The sequence below is a fragment of the Agelaius tricolor genome, unplaced genomic scaffold (genome assembly GCF_023055355.1).
Source record: "Agelaius tricolor isolate 1412-34295 unplaced genomic scaffold, bAgeTri1.0.p SCAF_23, whole genome shotgun sequence".
NCBI classification, from domain to species: Eukaryota; Metazoa; Chordata; class Aves; order Passeriformes; family Icteridae; genus Agelaius; species Agelaius tricolor.
This window is the reverse complement of record NW_027269283.1, coordinates 574,588-595,503: the sequence shown is the minus strand read 5'-3', so window position 1 is coordinate 595,503 and position 20,916 is coordinate 574,588. Positions and strand designations below refer to the sequence as shown.

Genomic DNA, 20,916 nt, shown 5'->3' with positions numbered 1-20,916 from the left:
TCACAAGATTTTATAATCATTCCTTTCTATTCCTTTCAAGCCTTCTGATGAAATCCTTTCTTCTATTCTTTTAGTATAGTTTTAATATATAATTTTCTTTTAATACAATATATATCATAAAATAATAAATCAGCCTTCTGAAACATGGAGCCAAGATTCTCATCTCTTCCCTCATCCTGGGACCCCTGTGAGCACCACCACAAGCCTTCACCAGGGTGGTGTTTCCATGCTTTATCCTGTCCCTCTGCTCCTTCACATCACCCAGCTTTGTGCAGCAGCTAAAAATAATGGCAGGCAAGGTGTGACAGGGGGGACAGGGGGAACAGGGGACAGTTCCCTGTGTGTGCAGGAAACCTGAGCCCTCCAGCTGCAGCAGCCTGTCCGTCAGGCAGCACCAAGTGCTGGGCTCTCTCTGGGTGCTCCCTGCCTACAGAAATAAACAGCCTCTGCTAATGCCTCTTGCTAGCCTTGACTTTTTGGTTTGTCTCTGTATTTTTAGCCTCAGGACACTGTGTCCCCAGGGCTGGAGAGGACCTGTGTTGCCTCACACCCTTCCCAACCCAGCTCTCCCCTCTCCTGCTCCCAATTTAGCAGAGGGGAGGGGGCAGAGCTGCTGCTTCCCCTGGCTCTGCTGCAGCAGGACCTGGGCTGGCAATACCCCTCTGTCCAGGGGTTTATTTGTGGTTCTGGTGAATGAGATGATTTTGCCTGAGTTGTGCCTTTCAGGCATGCAGAATCAGCCTGATGTTGAGCATTATGCACACCTTGTGCAGGTCCCACAACTGGAGGTGTTATTTGTTCCAGGTTATCAGTCAGCTCTGGAAGCTCCAGGGGAATCTGTGCCTGTCTCATGTATGTAACCCCACCCAGGCAGGACTTTATCCACTGTGTGCAATACCTGAGTGAAGTTCTAATTAGACCAATCTAATTAAGGGCTGGATGTAAGGACTGTGCCTAATTGTGATGATACCCCCACCCATTCCATTACAGAAAAGAGTTGCTGGTGTACAACTGCTGAAGAAAAGGAGGCTCAGGAGGGACCTCCTGGCTCTCTCCAGCTCCCTGACAGGAGGGTGCTGCCAGGTGAAAAGGGACAGGGTGAGAGGAAACGGCCTCAGGTTGTGCAAGGGGAGCTTTAGGTTGGAGATTAGGGAAGATTTTTCCCAGAAAGAGTGGTGAAGCCCTGGAACACACTGCCAGGGCAGTGGTGGAGTCAGCATTCCTGGAAGTGTTCAGAAAACACTTCCAGTGTGGGCATGGGGCTTAGGGACATGGGCTTGGCATTGTTGGACTCATTTGTCTCACAGGTCCTTTTCAGCTTTAATGATTCTGAGATGCCAAGTGAAGGGAAAAACCCGCACAGTTGATTGCATTCAGCACATTGCAGTATTTCTTTGTGTTTCACCGAGTGGGGGACAGGTTTGGGAGTTTATTCTCTTTTATTTACAAGTACAGAATGATTTAGCACAATGCAAAATTAAATGCCACTTGGAATAAAGGTTCAAATGTTCTTCCATTTGCCAAGTGCTGGGCTGAGCACATGATTCATGAGGTGCTACTTCAGTCATGCCAAATCCACCTTTGCAGGCAGCTGAGCCCTTGGGTTGTCCTGTTCCTGGCTTTGGAGCCTCCTGAGCATCTTCACCCTGGCCCTTGGCACTGAATTGGTTGGTTTGAGGGCTGAGCTCCTCTCCATGGGTCCCATGTGTGCTCTGCTGGGCTCTCAGCCTCCCTTAGCCTGGACTCTGGAGTGTGAAGGGCTCCCAGGCTGGCTCTGGGTTATGGCTGTGCTGGAGGTGAAGAAGAAAGATCAGTCTCTGCCCTAAAACCTCCATCTTCTTATATTTATATAAATATATATATATATTTTATTTATTTATTTATTTATTTATTTATAATTATATATTATAAATAGATATATTTTTATATATAATTATATATATTAATATATATTATATATATACAACATATAAATATATATAAAAATTAAATATTAATTATATATATTAAATATATATTTATATATATATATAACTGGGCTTAAAGGCTACCTAGTGCCTTAAAGCCCATCCAGTGCTACCCAGGCCATGTGCAGGGACACCTTCCACTGTCCCAGGCTGCTCCAATATATTACTATATTATTATATATATTATATTTTTATGTATTATTATCTTATATATATTTTCATATTATATTATTTTATATATATTACTGTAGCATGATTACCTTAAACTCTGAGTTTTCCACCCTGTGATATCACACACTTCTATTCAAACTCCACCCCCACAATCCCAGTTCTGTCATTCCATTTTGGAAGCCTTCTCCACAGCCTCAGGTCAATGCAGTGTTCTCCTGGGGTCAGTGCCTAAAACCACAGAAAGTCTGGAATTCTCAGCACCCAGGGCTCCAACAGCTTTGGATGGAGCACAGGAGCCCACGAGGTGCAGCTGGGCAGCAGCACAGATCTGCTCAGCACCCTGCAGTGGTGGTGGCAGCTGTCCCTGCTGCCATGTGTCCCTGCAGGACTGTGTGACCTGCCCCAGGGACAGCCATCTGAGGGCTGCTGGGAGCTCTCAGCACTCCTGATGGGCTGTGGAGACCCAGTTTTGGCTCTTCAAGGGATCCCAAGGTGTGCAGGGACCAGGGGTGCTGGAGTGAGTCCCTGCTCTGCAGTCCCCACCTTGCAGGGACATGGTGGGAGTGACACCTCAGTGGGGCAGAGGGGAATTCTTTGGGCAGAGAGATCAAAAGCAAGGCAGAGCAGAGCTGGTGCAGTTTCCCTGGCCATGAGCAGGCCCAGCTGCTCCTCATGTCTCTGGGAGATGGGTCACTGCTGGAGGTGCTGCTGCTCTGGGACACGGGGACAGCTTGGCCTTGTCCTCTGCCTGGAGAGGGTGGTGTGGGCACAGCAGAGAATCATAAACCCAGCATGGCTTGGGTTGGGAAGGGCCTTAAAGCCCATCCAGTGCCACCCCTGCCATGGAAGGGACACCTCCCACTGTCCCAGGCTGCTCCCAGCCCTGTCCAGCCTGGCCTTGGGCACTGCCAGGGATCCAGGGGCAGCCCCAGCTGCTCTGGGCACCCTGTGCCAGGGCCTCTGGGTTGTGCTGTTATCCCATCACACCATGTGCTGCACAAGGCTTAGCTGATCTTCATTAAAGCAGAACTGTGCACAGATTTTTGGGGGGCAGCCATACAGTTCCTTAAAAGAAGCTGCTGCTGAATTTTCCTGGCTTTATTCCCTGCCTTCCCTGTGCAACTGGTGCTCCTCAGCCTCATCATTCCCTGTCCAAGTTCTGAGCTGAACAGCTGAGAGATTTTGCATTTTTTAATGGCTCTCTACTGTGCCTGAATTAATGGAAAAATGAACTGAGACCAAGATGAAGGTATTGAAGGGAGAGGATGACAAATTGGCTTTGGAGCATGGCAGCAACGAGCACTGTCAGGGGTTCACGCACTGACCTTTATCTAAACAGAACTGTGTGTAACAGATAAGAATATTTAACAATAATTAATGTCACATCAGTGCAGAGAACAAAATGACTACATCAAGCAGACAAGAAATCCACTGCAAATTACTCAAAAGAGAAATGTCAGCTCCTCCATATCTGCAACCTGCCTCGTGCTGATGGGGCTGGAAGGAGCTGGGAGGGCACTGAGGAGAGGAGCTATTAGAAATGATTTAGGGACTGGATGATGTGTGCAGGAGTGGAAACAGCAGCAGCTCTGCTGGCCCAGAGTGCTGTGCAATCAACCACCAAACTGAGCTGGTAATTGGGTGGGGGAGGAATGTGTACAAACCAATTATCCCCACTGCTGAGGTTCTGACAGGCTGCTCAGGGCTTCTCTTTCCTCTCTCCTGGCTCTGGGGTGTCCTGGTGTGCTGGCATTCAGCAGACACTGCCCTGCTCACTGAGCCCCTATTGCAATGCTGTGATGGCCCTGACGAGGGGAGAGAATGATCTGACTCCATGGATAGCAGAAGGGTAATTAATTACTTTATTATAATTATATATTATATATTATATTATTCTGTACATCTAAAACTGAATGTGCCAAGCACTCAACCCTGCTCACCCTGCACTGAATCTCATGACTGTCACCCAACAGTCCCCACACACACATGGCCCTGACAGGCCAAGGAAACAAAACCCCATCACTGTGGGTGAACAATCTCCATGTTGCATTCTACTTTGGCACAAACACAGGCACAGCAAATGATAAGAATTGTGTTTTCTTTCTCTGATGTTCAGAGAATGTGAAACCCAGAAATATTCTTGGGAAGATTTGTGCCTTGCTTTTCTCTGTGAAGGGAAATGTGGGGCTACAAGCCCCCTTTGTGTTTTATAGGCAGGAAAAACCATCTGCCTGGTGATGCTGGGGTGTTTTTCATTCCCTTTCTGAGCTGGGGGCTGGCATGGTGCCCCACAGGCAGGGGCAGTGCTGGGGAGGGATGCAGGAAAGCAGCTGGGGCACATCCAGAGGGAGCAACACAAACAACCCATCCAGAGGCTGGGAACACAAACCCTGTGAGTGAGGAAGCCCTGAGGGAGCTGGGGGTGCTCAGCCTGGAGAAAAGGAGACTCAGGGCTGCCCTCATCACTCTCACAGCTCCTGAAAGGTGCCTGTGCTCAGCTGGCCCTGGGCTCTTTCTCCAGCAGCACTGACACAACCAGAGCACACAGCCTCAAGCTGCACCAAGGGAAATACAGGCTGGAGATTGGGAGAAAGTTTTTCACAGAAAGAGTGATAAAGTTCTGGAATGGCTGCCCAGGGAGGTGGTGGAGTCCCCATCCCTGGGGGTGTTTAACAAAGCCTGGATGTGGCACTGGGTGCCAGGGTTTAGCTGAGGGCTTGGGGCTGGGTTGGACTCAAGGATCTTGAAGGTCTCTCCCAACCTGGTCATTCTGGGAATTCTGTGACACAGTGTCCAGCTGTGCCAAGGGAAATACAGGGAATACAAGGGAAATCACTCTGAAAAAAACCCATTGATTTCAGATGAGTAAATAATGACTGATCATGCATAGTGATTACTCTTTACATTTGTGTGACTGAGCTTCATGGCCCACAGTTTTCCATCAATTAGCACCCACTTTTATTAAAGATTTTAACTAGAATTATTAAAATTGTTTATCTTCTGTCTGGGAACATCTAGACTCTTGGCTAAGCAAGCATAAGTGAACAAGAACTTAGGGGCTTGAATAACTTTGTAGTGCTGAGCAGTTGTAAACATTGGAGGAAACAGTCAAAGTTCACCCTTGGATAGGGTTGGATACAGGTTGGAGATTGGGAAAAAGTTTTTTACAGAAAGGTGATAAAGTTCTGGCATGGCTGCCCAGGGAGGTGGTGGAGTCCCCATCCCTGGGTGTGTTTAACAAAGCCTGGATGTGGCACTGGGTGCCAGGGTTTAGCTGAGGGGTTGGGGCTGGGGTGGACTCAAGGATCTGGAAGGTCTCTCCCAGCCTGGTCATTCTGGGAATTCTGTGATTCAGCTGGGCTCCAGGGGTGCCTGTGCTCTGCCTGGGACAGGGAGGGCACTCTGCCAGCCCAGATCTGATTGCAGGATGGGTGCTGGTCCATGGACCATTCTCCAGTGGTGGATTTCATCAGTGTCATGACAGCACCAGCTGGGTGAGGGGGAGTTAACCCCTCCTGACCTGTGTCCTGCTGCAGAGCATCCCCTAGCCCTGGACACTTCACAGAGTCAGTGTGACAGATGAGCAATGGGATGGGTGACTCACAATTAAAAGGCAAATATCCTGTATATATGTTAGGAGAAGCTTTATAGATTTCTAGTTATGTTTGACCCCCTTGTGTTGTTATCATGGGCTGGCCTGGGTTTGGGACATTTGGGAGGGTCAGTTTGTCACTATGGCAGCACCTGAGCTCCAATCAGAATTTAAGGCAGTGATCTCCACCACTGGGCAGCAAAGAAGGAGTAGATGGACAGAACTTTGGGAGGGGCTAAAGGGTTAAAAGGTGAAACTTCCATGGTGGATGAGCACATGGTGGGGAAAATCCTCTGCTCCCAGTGCTGTAATATTGTCTCTATTCAGACTTCTGTTGGTTTTTTTGATAAGGTTTTAATAAATGTTTTAAATTTTGGAAGTGAGTATCATTTCTCACAGTCAGGGAGTGGTTTGGGCTGGAAGAGACCTCAAGTCTCTTCCCACCCCACCCTTTCCATGGCGGGGACACCTTCCATTGTCCCAGGTGCTCCCAGCCCTGTCCAGCCTGGCCTTGGGCACTGCCAGGGATGCAGGGGCAGCCACAGCTGCTCTGGGCACCCTGTGCCACTCAATGTGCTCAGACTGACATTGTGAAAATATTTGGAATATTCAGCTAATGCACAAATGTGGTGAATAGCTTAACTAGGTTACAATTTTATTGTGAACAGACCTTTGTGCCCATCCTAATGAATTATTTCCTTACCATTAATTAATTTACCTGCATGGCCATGTCTGGGAAGTGTTACCAACCTCAGAGCACAGAGCTGGAGCCCAGGGTCACAAAAGGAGCCTGGGGAAGAGCCAGGAGCTGCTCCTGAATCCCTTGAATTTTTGGCCGGTGCAGTAAAGGCCGGTGCTGTGACCCAGCCACGATCCTGCTGCCCACTAATTAGTTTTGTTGTCAGCATTTTGCCAGTGGCAGGAGGCAGCCAGGTGCCTCTGGATTAGCCAGGGTGTGAAAAATGGCTTTCCAGCTGGCCTGGTGACCTTCTGACAGCAGGAGAGGATTCACAGGCAGAAGATGGAGATGTCAAGATATAAAATTAGGGATGATGGGGAGCTGTGTCTGCCCCTTGAAGTAAAACAGGAAAACCTATGCTGGCCTGGGACCTGGTTTAGGGTTTCCTGTCTGTGATACAGGAGATTCTGCTGTTTGCCTCCTGCAAGGCACATCCTGCTCCCAGGAGAGAGGTGGGAGCAGAGCCAGCTCCCAGCACACCCTGAGCAGCATCCTGGCCCAAAAGCTGGGTCAGGAGAAGTGGCTGATGTGCTCAGGGGCTAAAGAAACCTAGCCCAGGGTGGGATGGGCAGAGAAGTGATAATTGAGGGGTCTGAGCAGCCTCCCCATGGCAGGGAATTGGAACAAGATGATCTTTAAGGTTCCTTCCAACCCAAACCACACTGGGATTCTGTGGGGATGGATCCAGGAAAATAGGACATTTAAAGATCAGTTAAGACTGAAGCCAAACTGAGGTATTGTTTACAATGAAAAGCTGGGGATTTGCTTCAGAATGCAGGAGCAGGGCTTTGACAAAGCAGGCAGTTAATTAAAGTGCATCAATTAAAGGGGGTTCCTCCCTATTTTGTCTCCCATGAGAGGAGGTGCAAAAAAGTACTTGTTAGCAAAAGAGATTTAAATAAATCCAGGGTGTTAGAGGTAACATCTGGAGAAGCACAAAGGGCAGAGACCTCTGCTCTGGTGCTCCAGGCTCTCTTTTCCAGGAGGAGCACTCACACTTCAGCTGAGCCTGGAACTGACTTGCTGAGCCTTGACTGTGCCTGTGGCATGAACTCAAATGGTTTGGTTACTCCAGGATTCCTGCCAGTCTCTCCCAGTGTCTCCCAGTGCTCAGGGGTTACTCTCATCCTTGGTTGTATGCCCAGGAGAGGCTGGGGCACAATCAGGTCCCAGCTCTCAGCTCCCATGGAAAGCTGGAGAAGTTCTCAGTGCAGGGGCACATGTGAGGATTCTGATTTGGGGCTGCTTCAGAAGGAAAAGCCTCAGCTGTGGGAGCAGTTCTGGGCAGGCTTGAGCCAGCTGAGCTGCCCTGAATTGTGTGGAGACTCCCCAGCAGCTCAAAAGAGGAACTCCATGTTTCCCTTTCCTTGGAACATCCACGAGCCCTCCTTGCTCTTGGACTCCGCTCCCTGCAGCCCCTCTGAAGCCCTCAGGATGGGAATGGTTTCTCACATCTCTCCTGCAGGGATGGGGCACGGAGAGAGGGGCTGGGGGAAGGCAGGAACCCCCTCCCACCTGCCTCATCTCCCAAGGCCCACATCAGCACCTGGATGGCACCTGGGCAGGGACAGCCCCAGGGAATGGCTGCAGCTGTGTCAGGGCAGGTTCAGGTTGGATATCAGGACAGCTCTGCTCTCCTGAACCTTGGCTGTGCTGATGATTTTCCCCTCTCCATCCTCAGCGCCAGCACCAGCCCTGCCCCACAATTCCAGCGACCATTCCAGGGGCCGTTCTCCTCTTTCAAACCCCTTGGCTTCCCTCCCTGAGATGCCTTCTTTTCACCCATTTCAAAAGTCAGTTTTGCAGAGAAGTTTGAGGGGAGAGAGCAAGAAAGAACCCAAAGGGAGCAGTGTCTCTGTCCCTCTGTGAGCCTCTCAGGAACCCTCAGCCAGTCCCGAGCCGGCAGACACTGAGGGAGGGGCGGCCCCAACATGGCCGACAGCGGGAGGCACTCTCTGTGCCCCGAGGGTACTGAGGGCACCTGGGCTGGGGGCAGACACTCCCTGTGTGCCCCGAGAGTACTGAGGGCACCTGGGCTGGGGGGAGACACTCTCTGTGTGTGCCCCGAGGGTACTGAGGGCACCTGGGCTGGGGGCAGACACTGTCTGTGTGTGCCCCGAGGGTGCTGAGGGCACCTGGGCTGGCAGGGAGACACTCTCTGTGTGTGCCCCGAGGGTATGAGGGTACCTGGGCTGGCAGGGAGACACTCTCTGTGTGTGCCCCGAGGGTGCTGAGGGCACCTGGGCTGGGGGAGACACTCTCTGTGTGTGCCCCGAGGGTGCTGAGGGCACCTGGGCTGGGGGAGACACTCTCTGTGTGTGCCCCGAGGGTGCTGAGGGCACCTGGGCTGGGGGAGACACTCTCTGTGTGTGCCCCGAGGGTGCTGAGGGCATCTGGGCTGGCAGCAGGGAGACACTCTCTGTGTGTGCCCCGAGGGTACTGAGGGCACCTGGGCTGGGGGCAGACACTCTCTGTGCCCCGAGGGTGCTGAGGGCACCTGGGCTGGGGGCAGACACTCTCTGTGCCCCGAGGGTACTGAGGGCACCTGGGCTGGGGGGAGACACTGTCTGTGTGTGCCCCGAGGGTGCTGAGGGCACCTGGGCTGGGGGCAGACACTCTCTGTGTGTGCCCCGAGGGTGCTGAGGGCACCTGGGCTGGGCGCCTGTGCAGCACAAGAGACACCAGAGACATCGGGAGAAGTTAAAGGGCTGACTCCTAGCAGGGGTTAATCCAAGGTTTTATTAGGAGTCCCAAAGGAGCTCCTGCACCTCAGGGGCCTCCTGCCGAGAGCCCCGGGAGATGTGCCAAGGTTACATTTAAAGGGAGGTGGAAACCCAAAGTAGAGAACATTTTACCAACCAAGAAGTGACCCTAAGGGATGGGTACTGGGGGATGGACATTTAGGACAGCATATGGGGCAAGGCTTGGGGGGCTGACCCCTGGCCTCTGGCTCATCACTCAAAGACCTGGACCAAAGCTTCTGGATGGAGGGGATGGGATGCTGAGTGATTGACAGAGAGCCAGGGTGGGTGTGACTGTGGTCACAAGGGTTTTCAGGATGAAGAAGAGACGAGAATGTTGACTCCATGATCAGAAGGCTTGATTTATTATTTTATGATATATGTTACATTAGACTATACTAAAAAGAAATAGAAAGGAAAAGGTTTCCTCAGAAGCTAGCTAAGTTAAGAATAGAAAAGAATGAATAACAAAGATCTGTGTCTCAGAAAGAGAGCAAGAGCCAGCTCTGCTATGAGTAGTCAGTAAATCTAAACATCCACAGGAGACCAATCATGAGTCTACCTGTTACATTCTACAGCAGCAGATAACCATTGTTTACTTTTAGTTGCTGAAACTGCAGCTTCTCACAAAGAAAAATCTTAAGAAAGGATTTTTCATGAAAAATGTCTGCGACAGGTGGGGGTTTGGGGATGATCTCATGCCGGGAGAGGGATAACACAGGTAAAGGGAGGGGGGTACAGTTTGGGATAAACCATTTGGGAAAAATATGGGGATAATATGGGGATACAAAACAAAACTACTTCAAAGTATTACAAAATATAAAACCACACTACAACAGAGCAGGAGTTTTGAAGTTGCACCAGCTGATTCTCTCTGAGACATTCTGCTCTGTCAGCTCTTTTTCTGCACACCCAGAGCTGGTGCCATCTCACACCTACTCCACACTTGTTTTTAAAGGACACAGCATTATGATAGCACTGCAAAGATGGATCTTTATCCTCAGTTAAGTGGCATTTTTTGTCCTTTCATTTCTGCCCCAGCTGAGGAGCAAATCCTAGAGAGCAAGCTCTTTAACCAAGCAGGAGGTGCCTGTGAAATTAAAGGAGATTTTTTTTTGCTAGGAGAAAATCAGTGCTGGTGTTTCCAGAGCACTGGGGTTGTGTGTGATGCCTGGGAGGGTTCCAGGTGAGTGGAAGTGCTGCTGTCAGGATCCCAGGTGAGATGTGGGAGCATTCCAGGTGGGACAGCTGCTGCTCTGAGCTGGTGGGATCCCTCTCCAGCACTGGGCTCCACTGTGGCTCTTCCCTTTTCCTGGAGTCCCCAGTTTGGACCAACCCCACTGCACCAGGAGCTTCTGCCAGTGGATGCTGGGGGTGACCCAGCCAAAAAATGCCTGTAAAAGTCCTGCAGTTTCCACTTCTGAATCCTGGTTATGGCCCCAGCCGGCAGATCTCTCATGCTGGGCAGGTCAGCCAGGTACCTCAGTCATGGCACCTTAATTTAAAGTTCCAGGAAGATCTCAGGGAACACAGAGGAACTGACTTAAAGCAGAATGTTTTAATTCCATCAAGGAATAGTTTCAATTTGGCCTAACCTAATTTGGCCTAAAGTAAAATCTTCAATTTCAAATTTAATATTTTCCAAGTATTAAATAAATAAATGAACAAAACTATGAAACACTTTTACTGTGGGATATTTCACTGTTATCTTGATTTTTTAAGTTTTTCTAAGCCTTCTGATGTTCACATTCTTTTAATGAACTTTCTCACACACTTTTTGTAAATAACTCATTGTTTTGCATTCTTTTATGGAGGAGGAGAAATTTGATGGACTGTTGGTTTGTCCAGTGTCATTGGAGAGGTGGCACTGTCATCCTCCAATCCACTGTCACTTTTGGAAATCTATAAATATTGGAGTCAAAATTTTGAATTTTTTTTTTTACCTTGGAAGAGCTGCATGTCCACCTCGTGTTATTTCGTGTCCTACAGTAACATTTCACTTTGAAAAAACTCTGTTTTTTCCCTCAGCCACGGTGACCAGAAATTCCTGCCTGCCTCCATCCCTGTCCTGTGCTAGCATTAACCTGATGGAGCAGTTTTTGTGGGATTTTTGGTGCCTGAGCCAGCCTGAAACAACCCCCCAGTGCTGAGCCCTGGGAGAACACAACCACCTCTGTCTGCTCTGCTTCCAGCTCCTTGCTAAGCAGCTCAGAGTCTTAGCTCAGAAAGTCCCAGCTCTGATCCTTGCAGACAGCAGCAGCTTTGCTCCCAGCCCTGCAGAGCTCCCAGCAAGTCGTGGATTATCTGCTCACCCTCCTCCTCCTCCGCTGCTTCCTGCAGGGTGAAGAGGCACAGAGAGGAGCTGCGCCCGCTCCCGCTGCGGCCACGGGGACAGTGACACGGCCCAGGTGCCCAGCCAGCCCTGGTGAGTGACTCTGGGTGTGCTCCTGGGGAGGGACAGAGCCCTGCGAAGGGCACAGCACTGGCTTTGGGGCAGCACCCCCCTGGCAGGAGAGGAGCTCTACAGAACCCTGGTTCTGCAGCACTCTGAGGGTTCCTCCCTTGGAGCCTGCTGGGAGAGGCTGATTTCCCTCTCCCTGGCCTGGGGTGAGTGTTCAGGGAGTCAGAGGTTTGTGGCTGTGCTCTGGGCCTGTCCCTGTCCCCAGTGCTGCTGGGGGTGGGCTTGGGTCACTTGAAGCCCAGGCAGTGGTGGAGTCATCATCCCTGGAGGTGTTCAGTGCCATGTGTTGGGTCAGAGATTGGACTCAGTGATCTCCAAGGTCTTTCCCAGCCTAATTCTGTGGTTCTTTGAGTCTGTGATTACACCCTGTGGGTTGTTTTGGACACAGGTTTGGGCATGTCTGCCTGTCACATTCATTGCCTGTGCTGTTGCTGGAAGTTCTGTTTGCAGTTTGTCATGGGGAGCTGAAAACGAGGGTGGCTTGGGATAACCTGGAGGTGAACCCTGCTGCTGGCTCTGCTGGGCTCCTCCCAGAGCAAGGGCATGCAGGGAGAGGCAGGTGGAGGTGCCTTGAAAGGCTGATCTGGAGCAGAGACTAGACTGAGCTAAATGGACAAAATAGGGATTTATTGCAAGGCCTTAAAAGGACAGCACAAGGGCCTGGCCAGGGCTGCAGCCAGGCTGAATTTAAGATGGATCCTGGTCAGGAGTTTTTACACTTTTATCAGTTTTGGTTCATCTCCATATTGGGTTCAGTTTTCCAATTGCAGCTCCAGGTGATGAAATCTCAGCCCCCTGGCTTGCCCCCTTCTCTTTGCATTGTTTGTGCTCTTTGGGTAAAGGTTGTCCTTGATTCTCCAGCTGGGAAGGGATTGCTTTGTCCAACCATCCTGTGAGGAGAACCTGCTAACACCTAAGAGGAAGTGGCAGAGTTACATTCCTGAACAGAGCAGAGAATTTGGAAAATATCAAAGTTAAAACCATCATTGGAAGTGCTGTGCTTGGGGCAGGCAGGAGCTGCTGCTGTGTGGGGCTGGGGGCCAGGGCAGGCTCAGAGCTCTGCTGCTGCCTCTGCCCCTTGGGCTGGGAGGGAACATTCCCCTGGTGTTTCCTTCTTGGGGCTGTGCTTGTCAGTGCTTAGGGCAGGACAGAGGAGTTCCCATCCCCACAGGGCACAATTTAGGAAGTTTAACATCCCCCAGATGCTGAGCTGAAATCACCTCTGTGAAGCAGAGGCTTTGTGGAGGGATGGGAGGGGATTTAGGGATCAGGTGCAGTGGTAGCATGACCTGAGGGTTGGGAAATGCTGCCTGGGCATGGCTGTGCCTGTTGGAAACTTGCTGTGCTTGCTGAGCCACGAGGTCAGGGAGGGCTCTGCCTGCTCTGCTGGGAGTTTCCTTGGACTTCAGGGCAGTGAAAGCTGGAGTTGGCTTCAGCAGAGGGTGAAGATTTCAGGGTGTCCTCATTCTGTGCTCAGCCCATGGCAGGAAGATGCAGCAGTGTGGTTTTTAGCAGTGGATTTCTCTTCCAGCTCCTGGGCAGGTGAATAAATGCAGAAATTACAGATTAACAGAATGAGTTGGAAAGGGACCTTAAAAACCATCCAGTGTCCCCCCCTGCCATGGGCAGGGACCCTTCCACATTCCCAGGCTGCTCCATCCTGGCTGTGGGCACTGCCAGGGCTGAGGTCCTCAGTTTGCAGTTCATCAAGGTTTGCAGAACTTGGCTTTTCATTGGTATCACACCTGGAATGGTCCTGTGGATATTGCATAGAAGAGAGAAAAAACAGATGTGATCAGATAAAACTTCTTATCACAGAGGCAGGAGCTGTGCTGCTGTGGGATGGACCCCTGGAGATACCACACCACTAAATAAGGATCTTATTTGGAAATCTAATCCAGGAAACTCCAAATAACAGCAGGGAAAAGACTCACCTGAACTTCTTCAAATCAAAACGAGGGAGAAAGGGAACTTGGGTGTGATCAGATTTGTCTATAACCATTTTCTGTTCCACCTTAGTGTACCTGCCTGTGGTGGTAGTGAGGATATTTTGACACAAAATATTCTGGCACACAGATAGGTTGAATAAAGGACCTGACTAAAAACCCTGTTCTGCATGGCAAAGACATCTACTGTACCCTAATTCCACAGACCAGGATTTAACTCAGCAAATGAAATTGTGGGATTCAGCAGCACTGAAGAAATCCATAGATTTTTACTGTTGCAGACATTTTTACAAAGAACACTGCCAGAAATTTTTCCAAGTTTTGTTTTGGCTGTTGGCATATTCAGTAGAGTTTTGAAATGTGGACCCTTCTCTTTGTACCAGGCATTTCCTGGAAGTGGGGGGAATTGTCTTTTATGCAGCAAGTTCCTCCCTCCCTCAGGACTCCTGAGCCCCTGAGCACTGCTGCCTGATGATTTGCTCTTTCATTTTTCACTTCTCCCTGCACTTTAACTGGTGGCACCCAGAATAAAGGTAGATTCCAGAAGGAGCTGCAGAGCTCCCTGTTCCTTGGGAGATATTTCAGTGGGGAAATATCTGTCACTGAGGCAGTTAGAGAAGAACACAGAGAGAGACTGGAGAACAAGGAAGGCTGATGAAAATGCCCATTATTGCAGGAATATTGCAGGGAAAGTGTTGGAAATAGCTGGTACTGAGTCCATCCTTACAGGGCTGGGAGTGCCCTCAATGAGAGCACACAGAGGAGCATCCTTGGGTGCCTCAGCAAAAAAGGGATGGCTGAAATGTTCTGTGTGGGTGGAGGGGCCAGCAGGGCTCTGAGCACAGATATTCCAGGCCCTAATCACCTGCTCAGGTCCTTGTCAGGGCAGTGCTGCCTGGCCAGGATTAGGGGGGCACTGGCAGCCCTTTAAGCTCCCATCTGTGGTGACCTTCTTAGCACCCCGTGGGCCAAGGAAGGAAGGGATCTAACAGCTGCTTAATTTAGAGAACACCAGGTCAGGAGGAGGTTGCAGATCCTGGAAGCTGGGATGGGCTGCAGTGCCCAGGGCAGAGGAGCCTGTGGGATGGGACCCTCACAGGGCTCGTGGCTGAGCCTAAAAAAGCCAAACTCCAGCACTGAACTCCCCTCTGTGCCTGAGGTGCCTCTGTCAGGGAATGGGGGTTGGATCACTCAGCTGGGAACTCACTCCAGAGGCTCCACAGGAGTTGGGAGCCATCAGAAACCAGGCTGAGGAGGGCACCAGCAGAAATTCCCCCAAAATGCACTCTCCCAATCTTTATCTGCTGTAAAAAAAATTCAAAGACACAAAGAAAATTTTGAAGTTAAAACTCATGTTCTGAGCAGGCTCCTGGGAAGGATTGCCCTTGTCTGTGCTGGGAATGTCTCATGGCACCTGCAGTTCTTGGGAGTGGCTGGCAGGAGCATGGGGGATTTCTGGGGTGGTGGAAGGTGGCCTGTCACCCTGAGTTTTTAAGATTTTCTAAGCCTTCTGATGTTCACATTCTTGTAGTGAACTTTCTCACACACCTTCTATAAATAACTCATTGTTTTGCATTCTTTTATGGAGGAGGAAAAATTTGATGGACTGGTGGTTTGTCCAGTGTCATTGGAGAGGTGACACCATCACCCTCCAATCCACTGTCACTTTTAGAAATCTATAAATGTTGGAGTCAGAAAATAAACTTCCCTTTTCCTTCCCCTTGAGAGCAGCAGTGTGAGCTTGTGTTGTTTCATCTCCTACAATGACAGTGGCCCAGTTCCCCAGGGGCTGGGGGAGGTTTTGGCTGGACCAGGCTCACTCCTGTCCCATGGGCTGGGCTGGAGCCACCTGGCAAAGGCAGGCTGGGAGCAGAGCTCTCCTCACACAGAGACCCCAGTCCCTGGCCACTCTGCAGGGCAGCAGAGCAGCTTGGGGTGCTCTTGGCACACAGTGTGAAGTGAAAGCAAAGCACAGAATCCCAGAAAGCCTTGGGTTGGAAAGGACCTGAAATCCCATGCAGTGCCACCCCTGCCATGGCAGGGACACCTCCCACCATCCCAGGCTGCTCCAAGCCCTGTCCAGCCTGGCCTGGGACACTGCCAGCATGAGGGGTTGTTCTGGTTGAGGATGATCAGGAGTCATTTAGGATTAATGACCTAATTAGTCATTAGGTTTATTACTGATTAATAAGCAGGAGTGGGGTGTGCAGGCTCAGCCCCTGGGGGTGTCCAGCTCTGCAGTTCTCAGGGATGGAGCCACCCCCTCCCTGAGCCCCCAGTGCCTGTGGGAGCTGGGCTGGGACCCAGCAAGGACCAGGTCTTGCAGGACAGCCAAGCTCTGACACACCAATCTTGATGCTGGAGCCTTCAGAGATGGACACTGGGTGAGGGAGGGAAGAGGAGCTGCTAATTAACCCTTGATAAACACCCTCATGGCTCTGTCCCTGGGCTTACCTGGGCTTTTAAATAACCAGATGAAGCTCTCAGCTCTGCCAGGGCATTGGAGAGGTGCCAGGAGATGCAGGACAGGACCCTCTGGTGCAGTCTGAGGGTGGAAGGTTGTGTGGCTGGAACCTGGGAAGAGCAGGTGTTATTTAAATACAGGTGTTATAATACTGGGTGTTATTTAAGGGCTGTGAGGCTGAACAGAAAATCAGCAGAATCATGTTGGATCCCTGAAACATGAGCTCCACACAAACAGGACCCAGGGTGTGATGGTGTTCACAGGGGTCCCAGGATGAGGGAAGAGATGAGGATCTGACTCCATGTTTCAGAAGGCTGATTTATTATTTGATGATATATATTATATTAAAACTATACTAAAAGAATAGAAGAAAGGATTTCCTCAGAAGGCTGGCTAAGAATATAAAAAGAAAGAATGATAACAAAGGCTTGTGGCTCAGACAGAGAGTCCAAACCAGCTGACTGTGATTGGCCATTAATTAGAAACAACCAAATGAGACCAATCCCAGATGCACCTGTTGCATTCCACAGCAGCAGATAACCATTGGTTATATTTTGTTCCTGAGGCCTCTCAGCTTCTCAGGAGGAAAAATCCTAAGGAAAGGATTTTCCATTAAAGATGTCTGTGATGCCAGGGCATTGCACCACTCCTGCTTTGGGATGTAAAACCTGGAGCAGCCACAGAAACTGGAGCACATGTGGAGTTATTAACCTGTACATTCAGGCAAAACTGCCATGCCCCAAGAAAGCCATGGGTTAAAAAGCACCTTCTTAAGTCAGTGATTCATCCCTAGAGCTGAGCTGGTTTCTGTGATCAACCCAAATGTTTGATTCTTTCAAGAGCTGAGCAAGTGATTCTTAATGAACACTCAGTTTTCTGCAAATCTTGATCTTACTGAAATACAATGTCAATTTAAATTGTCTGACTGGAGGATTTTTGTTTTTCCTTTTTCATTCCTGGATTTCCTTGTGGAAATCATCTGTTTCTCAGAACTTCTCAAACCTTGGAGGTTAAATCAGATTAAGGTAACGCGTGAATGGAAAATGTAAAATCTTTTCCCAAGTAACTGCTTGTGCAAACACCAGACAGATCATGGCACAGATCCCTCCTCCTGCTGTGGCTGTGCTCAAACTTTGGGTGAAAATATTGGCAGAACATCCTCTCCTGCCTGGTGCAGCTTTGTGGCTGCATTCCTCAGTTCTGGAGCTGGAATGTGAGTCAGAAAGGAGGGAGTCAAGGGGGTGCCTTAAAATGAAAGTACAAAAATAGCTCTCCCTGCACATCTTTTCTCAGCTTCCCCTTACAAGGCTGCATTGACGTGTGCTGGATGGGATGTGATGGCTCTGGCCTTGGCAGATGCATCAAATGTGACATGTGAGCATGGGTGTTAGGGGTTTTTTTAAGGAGACAAATAAGGGTTAGCAAGAAATGCAGAAAAGATAAGCAGTGAGGTGGCCACAGTCCTTCATCTATAGGAATCCAGGCCTGAGATTTGCTTCCAGCTCGGCCTGAACTGGAGATTTCAGGAAACAAGCCAAAAAGTTGCTTATTTTGCCATTTCATCATCAAATGTGCTGCTTCCCTGAGGCACTGACCTTTCCCAGGCAGTGCTGTGACAAAAGCTGTGGTGGAACATGAGGAGGGAGCCTGTGCTGCCTGGAGAGGCTGGGCTGTGCCACCCAGAGCAGGGGAGATGCTGTCACCCCCTGTGTTTGGGTGAGCTCTCTGACACAGGGTGTTGGGGTTGGATTTCTGCTAAAATCCTTTAATTTTGGTTTCTTCCTGAGGGTGAACAGTTCTGAATCTGTTCCTTGTCCAGCTTTGCCTGTCACTTTGCCTCCCACTGCAGTAGTATCAGGAACAGAAGGCATGAAAAGGCACTTTATTATTAAAAATCTACAGTTCTTCTAGAAACTATGGTGAACCTAAGACCTGATTGGCCTTTAGGAATCTTCTCTCACCTATTGGTGGACTGTCACAGACATGTTTTCTGAAAAATCCTTTTGATAGAATTTTTTCTCCTGAGAAGCTGAGAGGCCTCAGGAACAAAATGTAACCAATGGTTATCTGCTGCTGTGGAATGCAACAGGTGCATCTGGGATTGGTCTCGTGTGGTTGTTTCTCATTAATGGCCAATCACAGTCAGCTGGCTCAGACTCTGGTCAGTCACAAGATTTTATTATCATTCCATTCCTTTCTATTCCTTGCTAGCTTTCTGATGAAATCCTTTCTTCTGTTCTTTTAGTATAATTTTAATATAATATATATCATAAAATAATAAATCAGCCTTCTGAAACATGGAGTCAACATTCTCATCTCTTCCCTGGTCCTGGGACCCCTGTGAACACCACCACATTTGGTGACCTGAATGAAGAATAATTCCACATTGAGCTATGAATAGCACACTCTGGAGAACCATATCTATAAACAATGGTTACAGAAAGAGAGAGAATAATTGTGTGAATTCTTTCATCTAAGTTTCCCACAGCTACTACACAGCTTCCCAGGATTTTCCTGGGGGAGCCATGTCTCTCTCTGTTCAGAAGATATGTAATTACTACAGCTGGAGGTTCCACTGGAAACACAGGGTCAGTGAGGCTGACCTTGGGGTGGGATGGGCAAGCTTGGAGGGCTGATGTGGGTCCCAGCTTTGCTCTGTAGAGATTCCCCAGGGAATGGGCACGGCCCCGAGGCTGCCAGAGCTGCAGGAGCTGCCAGGGATGCCCAGGGTGAGGCTGTTGGGGTGTCTGGGCAGGGCTGGGGCTGCCAGGGGTGATCCTGGGGGTCCCTCCCAGCTCAGGACATTCCATGATTGTTTGGGACAAACACTTGATCATGGGCTGTTCCTACCCCCTTTCCCAAGAGAAAGGACACAAAGGGACCACGGCAGCCTTGGTCTCCTGCCTGTTTTTGCTGTGGTACTGGGGGAACAGTACACAGCAAATGTAATCAAACCTTGTTTCATTCCCCCCCATCTTTGCCTGGGTTTGCTGTGCTGTGGGGAGCCAGGACATCTGCACCCTGCTCACCTCCCATGGGTCATCTCCTCAGAGAGTCCTGGAGCCATTACAGTTGGAAAGGACCTCCAGGATCATCAAGTCCAACCCTTAACCCAGTATGGTATTTACAGGGAATATCCCAATGAAGGCAGGAATGATGAATCTGACTCCATGTGCTCAGAAGGCTCATTTATTATTTTATAATACTATACTATACTAAAGAATGCAGAAAGGATACTTACAGAATGCTAAAAAGATAACAATGAAAACTGGTGACTCTCGCCAGAGTCCTGACACAGCTTGGCCCTGATTGGCCAAAGAGTGAAAACAACTCCCAGCAGAATGCAATGGAACAATCACCTGTGGGTGAACAATCTCCAAACACATTCCACATGTGAGCACAACACAGGAGAAGCAAATGAGATCAGAATTGTTTTCCTTTTCTCTGAGGCTTCTCAGCTTCCCAGGAGGAAAACCCTGGGTGAAGGGATTTTTCCAGAGAATGTGAATGCCACTACCCAGCACTGCCAAGATCATCACTAGTCATGTCCCCAAGTGCCATATCTGCATGATTTTTGGATACTTCCATGCATGGTGACTCCACCACTGCCCTGAGCAGCTTCTTCTGATGCCTGACTATTGAATCAGGACAAGCCCAATGTAGGGAATAATGTGCTCTGACTCCATGATTCAAAAGGCTGAACAAATGCTTTATTAAGCTCTGTTAAATTACACTAATTCTATATTAAAACTATACTAAAAAGTTTCTCTACTAAAAAGGTCCTGCAGAAAAACCTGTGCTTGTCTGATGACAGCCAGGACACAACTTTGACCCAATTGGCCAAGGAATCCAAGCAACTTTCACTGGTGTCCAGTTAACAAATCACTCTGGTAAACAATCTCCATAACACATTCCACATGTGCCAAACAACAGGAGCAAGTAGAGAGAATTGTTTTCTCTTCTTCTCTGAGCTTCTCACTGCCTTCTCCAGGAAGAATCCTGGGAGAGAGAATCATGTCTGTCTCTGTTCAGAGAATGTGAATACCACACCTGACCACCCTTTTGATGAAGACATTTCCCAGTATCCAATCTGAATTCCCCCTGACAGAACTTGAGGCCATTTCCTCTTGTCCTGTCCCTTGTTCCCTGGGAGCAGAACCCAGAGCTGTGGAGAGCCAGAAGAAATCCCCCTTTCCCCCTCTCTTCCAATGCCAGCTTCCCTGAGCCTGCAGGGGTGGGCTGCACTGAACCATTCCTTACTTCCCACAGTTCTGCTCCCAAGCCAAGGAGAACTTTGGCAGGGCAGGGAGAGGTTTGTGGGCCACTGAGCTTTCTCTGGTGTTGTTAATTATCCATCATTTCTTGCCCTACTTTCCCTGCAAGCCTTCCCTGCCTGCTCAGTGTCTGCTGGGACTCAGGAGAGTCCTTGTGCTTCTCCTGGGCTGGCTGGCTCAGCCCCACAGAGATGTTCTGAATCTGTTCCTTGTCCAGCTTTGCCTGTCACTGTCTGTGCCTTGATCTTCCTTGTGCCCCTCCTGCTAGATCCAAAAAGTCTGCTGCATTCTTTTTTTTTTTTTACTTTTTTCCCCCATTTTCTTGTCATAGCTTTAAATGCCTTTATTATTCCTTCTTCCCTCCTCTGGCAGAGGTGTCTGTGCTTATAATCTCCTTAGCACTGAGGCATCCTGTTCATTTCAAAGAAAGCTGCTTTAAAGGCAGGTGTGAGCCAGGCTTGGCCAATTCTTTCTTTTCCCCTGTGGCTTGAAGGGCCTCAAAATATTCCTGTAAACATTTCACAGAATCCCAGAATGGTTTAGGTTGGAAGGGAGCTTAAA

The 20,916-nt window shown here is 49.4% G+C and overlaps 1 protein-coding gene across 6 annotated transcripts in view; it reads left to right on the top strand.

Moving 5' to 3' along the window:
* The window catches only part of RALY (RALY heterogeneous nuclear ribonucleoprotein), a 153,270-nt gene that overhangs the window by 39,275 nt on the left and 93,079 nt on the right, over positions 1–20,916 (top strand). For 4 of the 6 annotated variants that reach the window (XM_071446661.1, XM_071446664.1, XM_071446660.1 and 1 more), the window contains exon 2: positions 11,551–11,635. The exons of the other annotated variants lie outside the window; for them this stretch is intronic. The gene's annotated coding sequence lies outside the window, so the exon portion shown is untranslated. The remainder of the gene's footprint in view (positions 1–11,550; positions 11,636–20,916) is intronic. 6 annotated transcript variants of the gene reach the window in all.